Below are 7698 nucleotides of genomic sequence, written 5' to 3'. Positions count from 1 at the left end.
TGAAGATTTTCAATATGTAGTGAAATGATTGGGACATGCATGTACCAGTGGTGTTACGGGCATACAAAACTACTTGCAAAAAGCTAACTAGTCAGATGCCTTTCTGGTTTGTTTATGGTGTAGCGGTTGTAATGTCGATGGAATATATCATACCATGTCTATGCATAGCAGCTTTCACAAGAATGGCAGACCACAGAGCCTTAGAAGAGAGGCTCACGCAGCTAATGGACCTCGTGAAAGATTGGTTTTTGGCTGGATTCCATCAGCAGGCTCAGAAGGAATGTGAAATTTCTTGGCACGATCGACACATCAAACTGTGAACCTTCAAGGTAAATGATTTGGTGTTATTATATGATAGTAAGTTTTCTAATTTTCCAGGGAAATTCTAGTTGCACTAGCTGGGACCATATGTCATCAGAAATTATAGATGGTGGTGCAGTTCATCTCATGAAGTTGAATGGAGATCCATTTCCTAAAAGGGTAAATGGAAGTTGGTTGAAGCCATACAGAGGGGATCCAGCCCAATGACTATATGATAGAAAAATAGTCTTAGTGCTCCAGGTAGCTGCAAGGGAGCACAAGACTACAAACTACATTGCTTGGCTTGTAGAGCTATGTGATAGGGGTGCTATGTGAAAAAGGGTGATTTCACGGTACCAGAAGAAGCACGAAGGGAGCTGCGCTACAGAGGGGGAGACGATGCAACACAACCAAAAAGTGACCATGATAGTCACAATTCATGATTTGACAGCTATGAGACATCAACAGGAGTAGGTGGGGAAAACATCTAAGGCATTTAAGGCTAAAATCTTTGAAGATTTGTCGCCAAATCAACATTTATGGAGAGTTTTTGGGGGGGAACGGCTGAATTTGAATTCAAATTATCCTATAAATTACGTGTGGCAGTCCAACAAATAACACTTTGCGTTATTATAATCTTTTCATTGTACTATCTACCATTTATGAATCCTCAGGTTTTCGTAGATTTGGTCGCTAGCCATGTGTTTGATAAATTACCCGAGGATACCCAGCCGGAAACGGAAAGCACCGGAGGGATTGTTGCCTTTGATGGATAATCCCTAGAATTTGTGAGCGTGGAGGCTCCCACTCTTATGCCTACGAAATCGAGGTCACCTAGGTGAAAGCCTACAACGGTGCGAGAAGTCCCAAAATGAAAGAAAAACAAGCAGAATAAGCCAAATTCCAGTGCGTGAGTCACCGATGAAGCACTATGCTATTGAGGTCTAAAAGAAAGAAAAACAACCAACAAAGGATAAGGGGAAAGTTGTGGATTTAGAGGTCAAAGAGGGTGCGAAGGATATAGATGCCGAGGGTGTGGAGCCTATATCCAAGTTGCTAGATTATATCCCTCCACATAAGGGAAAAGTGAAGATCACTAAGGATGTAGATGTAGACAAATTCCTCATTCACACACCCTTGCTACCTAAGAGCATCAGATCCGAAGGATCGCGCCTAGCACAGGTTCCCCATTTAAAGCTGGAAGACTCAGATTTGGCAGACCATGAGAGGTTCGTACACCTCACAATAAAGAACTACATGAAGAGGGTATATTATAAAGAGTCTAGTGTCACTGCGTTGGAGCCTGTGGACTGGATTCATAGATTGAATCAGTTGGGGTTGCTGAACCTACAATGGGTGCCCCATTACTAACTCTCCAACATTAACCTCATTTGCATCAAGAAATTGTTGAACTTGGTGCATGACGGATGTTTGTGCCTAAGTGCACCAACCCCAATCACTGATATGTTGATCCATCAGATCATGCTCCTACTGTACTCAGGCTTGAATCTAGCAAAGGACACTAGAAAAAAAACAAGTGAACACGACATGGAAGAAAGGATGAAGGAGAAGTTCAAGCTCGTTAAGAAGTCACGTGGGTACTCCATCATGTCTATCACCAACCCCACAGTGAAAATTGATACACAGATCTTAGTTGGAAAGGTCATGAGGAAATACCACGTGGATGAGGTTCTGGTGCCAATAATTTCATTAGCTGCACAATGTGCAGAGGGCGTACAGTTCAATTGGTCATGCTACCTCTGTAGTGAATTCCTTTTGAATTGTCATGAGGATCAAGATGAGAGCAAAACCTTCCACTACTTGTGGTTTTTGCTCTCCATCATGCTGGTGGCTTGGGAATTGCTGGAGGACAGTTAGTTTCCTCCCGTGGATCAAGGATTGCCAGAGGCTACACAATTTTCCTCCCTTTGGGCCACAAATGATCCTGCATGGGTCACAGAGACCAAATTTTTATGGGTGTTGATGGACGTGATCATTGGCATGGCTAGCAACCAAAAGCCATGGTTGTCTCTGACTGTGTTTGAGCAACTACCAAAATACACAGAGTTTAAAGCACACTTCCACCATGTATACATCAGGGTGAGAAAGGATACACAATAGAAATGGTTTGACCTGCCTTATCTTTCCATGAATGATGCCATCCAGGAAACTGTCAAGCATTGGTTGACAGATTCACACACTCCATCTAATCTAGCCACAGGTACTATAAAAGGCTTGGGAAGTTCCACGATGAAGAAGAAGAAGGAGGCAGCGAAGTAAACGGTCCAGAGGTTCGTCATGTAGTGGAGGAAAGAGGACGAGGAGAATGCCTGGTTGAAGAAGGAGTGTGCTGCAAAGCAGCAGGTCGAACAAGAAGAGCGAGACTTTGAGCAAAGTGGTAAATCCCCTTCACCCTAGAGAGAGGAAGAAGAGTAGCCAGAGTAGGGCAGTGGTAGAGAGGAAGGATAGAGCATTCCATTCCAGGTGAAGAGGTACATGGAGCAAGAGAAGGAGGGGCCCTAGAAGAATTCGAAAGTGACAAAGCCATCCTTGGATCCGATCACACTAACAAATGATGATCTCAATGAGATCGGTGATAAGGTGCATGATACCACAACAGAACTATTCCAGAAGTTTGAATAGAAGCACCTGCATTTGCCCAGTAAACCTGAAAAGGATCTGCATGAGTTACATATCCATACCAGCAAGATCCAGGTGAGTGCAGGGCAGTTAAGCACCGCATAGAGATGCTTAGCACCCGGGACTAGTCAGGCAACAAATATGGTTAGACGAGTTGATCTTTGGGCAGTCGTGTTACCTGAATGATCATTGAGCACGAAAGTGGCTAATGACAAGGTCATCATGAGTTCTCTGAAGAACATCGGCCTCAACCTCATAGCACTTCGCAATGAGTATCTTCATACATTGCAAGAAGGTGTGACAACAGAGCTCAGAGCACTAGAGTAGCATGCTCTCAAACTCATAAGTGAATACCAAGTGAACAACGAGCATATGTTCATTAAGAAGATAAAGGCCTTGAAAGAAAAAGATATGATCTAGGCACACAGTGCCCAACTGGTGGCCGTGGTGGCAGAAACATGCATGAAAGTGTCAGAGGTTCACATTCTTGAATAAATGCCACTGGAGGCTATGATCAAGAAACTTGTAATAGGTGTCCGGGATGCTAAGGTAGAGGTGGCCAGAGTCCAGTTTGAGTTGAACATGAAAATAACATAACTTGAGCTCAAGTCACAGCCGTCAACCCTGCCAAAGGTCAAAGAATAATTCGAAGCTACTGTTAAGAATGGAGTAGTTATGGTCAATGCCCCAGTTGTGGACTGCACAACATTCTTTGAGCAGGCCATGGAAGCAGTAACAACCCTGCAGGAAGATTCCAACCTGTAGAGATTAAAGACAGAGGTCCGCAAGCTTCAACAATAGTATGATGAAGTGCAGGTGATAGCGTGCACAGTGGCTATAGTGCAGTGCCTTGCCAAGTTGCAGGAGGGGAAGCAAATCCTTGCACAAGTGGAAGGTGCACATAAAAAATAGGCATTCGTTAAAGCACGGTTGGACCCTTCGTTGGAAGAAGCCTACCAAGTCTCCACCAACATATAGGACAAGTTAGCAAACCCTGCATCTTACACAACAAAAGATCAAGCAGGATAGTGAAGGATCAGCCATAGAGTAGCTGGTAGAACATGTGAAACAGGTAGCCACATAGAGCACAACTGAGGTAACAATGGTTCAAGTGGAGCTGAGCGATCTTCGCAGCAGGATCTTTGTGCCAGCTGAGTGACTTGAGGTTGAGTTATGACCTTTGATTTGGGGGGCTATTGGGATGGGGTCCCCTAGATCAATTTTGGGGAAAAATCCCAAGCTTTGGGGCAAGAGCCCAAGTTTTGATGTATAAAGATGTAAAGTCTCCGCAAATTGTGGTCGCAGAGCGTGTAGTTTATTAAAGGGTCAAAAAGGGTTTTACCATCTTTTATGTAAGTTAAGTCACCTTTTTGAAGATCTACCCATGGTCCACGAACCTTGGAATTGTATAAATAGGCGTGTCTTAGAGAGTCTAAGGCATAATAGAAATAAGAAGTTGTATATGGGTATGAGCGAAGGAGTCTAGTGCAGAAGTAGAAGTCTTAGAGGAAAGAAAGTCTTTACAGTTGAGTGAACAGAGGCCTAGAGTAGTGTCCGCTACTGAGTGCGCGGACCCCTACAACTGAGTTTGCAAGGAAATCTTGAGTTTGTAAGCTTAACTGAATATCAATAAAGAAGATTGTTGCATAAATTCCTGTGTTTTATCTATTTATTCTGTTATGTATGAATGCGCTCTATACTATAATGAATTATGGGATTATGAAATAATGATGTATTGATGCATGACTTTACTTATTTCACATTGTTATCTGAATGCAACTAATGTTAAGTGATTACGTAAAGACTATAATGCATTTTGTTAACGTTATTGAACAATTAAGTAGATCTGATAAATTAATGGGCGAAAAGTGATCTATGGTGTACATTATTAGGTAATTCACTTATTCGAGCTCCACAAAAGCTATTCATAAACCTTCGCAGAGGTCTAGAGCATGACTAAAGGAATTTACATTGATAATCCATAACGGCTTATTGATCTATGTGAAGGTAGATCTAGGGCACATAGTGACATCACACTAATCTCTAGGTGCAAAAACTTGGTTCCAGCATCTCGCCATACTACTTTGGGTGAGACTTCAGTCCATGCTCCATGAATTGATGCCGAAAGGGTCAATAGTGTAGGTATTTCTCTGGCACAACTAACTCTGAACCTAGGTCAGGACCCACTAAGCCAACACGAAGATAAAGAATGTAACATAGAAGGAGTTTCATGTGTTGAAGAAGCAACTCAAGGAAAAACATGTGTTGCATAGACGAGACAAGGAGTTGCAATAGGAACAGGTACAGCAATGGCCACAACATGCACTCACAGATGAAATTGCGCCTGTACAAGTTATAGATCCATCCTAGTAGTTGGCATGGAGCAAACATGGTGAGTATTTTTATCGATCGTATGCAAGGGAATTGAGCAGCATGCAAGTCATTGTGTGCATGTATGCGATCCAAGCCATTTGGCACACTCACCAAGGTGAAGACAAGAAGCAAGTCCAACTAGAGCTGAACATCTAGTTGATAGTTGATGCACATGACCACCATCACACACTGGAAGATCAAGACAGACACTATGCATCAGTGTGTGTTGGGCATGGGATACCCCAAGGCAAGTTTTGGGGCTTAAAACCCAAGTTTTGATTAAGTCCGATGTAAAGACTACACGATTTGTGGGCGTGGAGCACGAAGTTGTAATTGAGTCATAGGGTCATCTGCCCTTACTTTTGTAATGTAATGTTGGCTTGAGAGTTCTACCCATCATCCATGAACCATGGGATTGTATAAATAGAGTGAGTCTCTAAAGTGTAAAGAGATCGAAGAAATGGAACAATCTAAGAGAAGATGAAGCATTGAGTCTAAGTTGAAGTGTAAATTCAATTCTTTGGGTAGTAGAGTAGGAGAAGGCTCTACAACTGACTGCACAGAGCCCTAGTAGTCTACAGCGGAGTGTACAGACCCATGCAGCTGAGTGCGCAAGGTGAGTCGAGTCTGTAACCGTTGGAGAAAATAATAAAGAGAAGTTTCCTATCATTCTATGTGTCTTTTTCCTATTTTATGCATTGAAGTATATTAGGTATGAATTGCAAGTTTACTATTTATTTTTTGCATGAACTTACATGAATATGTTGAATAATCAAATGTAAGATAAGAATATGTTTATGTGAAGTTAACTAATAGTTATAAGAAGATAAGTAAGATCCACCATGTAACTTGGGGAAATAGCGCAGATCGTTGCTTTAGCAGTGTGAAAGCACCTCAGCCAATGGTTAGGGTTGCATGAAGGTGATTATAATAGATCGCAAAGGCCTTGAGGGTCAGGAAAGTGTGTGAAGTGACCTGCATGAAGGTATTCATAGTTGGACTCAACCGACCCTCAAACATCTCAAGGGTGCAGAAGCTTGGTTCCAGCATGCCCCCATACTACTTCGGGTGAGACCTTAGTCTGCGCTCCGCGGGCTATTTCTGAAAGGGCCAATAGTATAGGGATTTGTTTGGCTAAATAACTCTGAACCTGGGTCAGGCCCCCTCAAGCCAACAAATGGTTCCACTGGTAGGACCAAAATCTGCATAGAGATGTTTGATGTTGTATCATTGGAATCCACCTAAGAAGGAAATTGAGGGTTGGTTGGCCAGGAGAATTCATGAGTTCGCAGCACAGGAGAACATGAATTTGCGACTATCAAAGGAAGAGTGGTTAGAGTACTACCGGTACATAGAGATCCATGAAATTTTTTTTCGCATCTTTCCGTACTGAGTTGTATGAATGGATCGCGAAGCTAGTGGATAGACAAGGAAGGTTGAAGCTCAACAATCCTATTGTGTGGACCCCTGAGTTGGCATCCAGATTGGAAGCATCAGAGGATAAGATCATGTGCACTGTTTATCACTGGCTCGATAAGATTATAGGAGGATTCATTACTGAGTTCGTGGTAGATACTTCAGTCAGCTATAGCGAGGCAAAGTGACACTTTCTCAAAGGACCACAAGGTAAGTATGTAAAGTCTCTGAATACTTGGATTAAAATGTTATTCTGTGAAAAGAGGGTTATGCAATTGCCTTGATGTCTAGAGCTATGCAAAGTGGAAAAACCTACAAAAACGAAGGAAGTAAGGGACCAGAGAATAGCCCTTTGATTTCACCTTCGCAAGGGGATGAGGAAGAGCTTGTGAAGGTCTCACCACAAAGTGCGATCAATTTAATAAGGCAAAGGATTCCACGCATACCACCCCCACCCACACCACCAATAGCTTCATCTCCTTGACCTCCATCTTCACCCGTACCACCTCCGCCACCACCACGAGTGAATATGGGAAGTGCGATAAAGTTGCCTAGGGAGTGGGAAATGAAGATCTGGAGCAGTTTTGGTTTATGATAAGAGCTATATGGGAAGCACAATGAGTTACAGATGATAATATAAAGAAAGAAAAGTTGGTCATTGCTCTGTAGGATTGCGCGCTAACCTAGTATATTAAGCATTCTAATGACAATCTGAATACGGGGATTGCATATATCCAAATTGCGCTGAACAGAGAATTTAGTAGGTCAAAGTCAGAGGCGCAGTCGATCATTGGATTCAATGAGATCACAATGCTACCGGGTGAGACTCCTTAGGAGCTGGATTAGAGGTTGAAGTGCATGATTCGTAAAACTAATATGACTTTGAAGGATGGAAAACACCGTGAATGGTTTGTACCATCACTAACGCCAAATTTGAGGAATGCGCTATTACAATAGTGGTTAACGACT

Source organism: Pinus tabuliformis, chromosome X (genome assembly GCF_031772625.1).
Source record: "Pinus tabuliformis cultivar Carrire ecotype Pingquan chromosome X, CPIR1, whole genome shotgun sequence".
NCBI lineage: Eukaryota > Viridiplantae > Streptophyta > Pinopsida > Pinales > Pinaceae > Pinus > Pinus tabuliformis.
Note: the sequence above shows the minus strand (reverse complement) of the source record.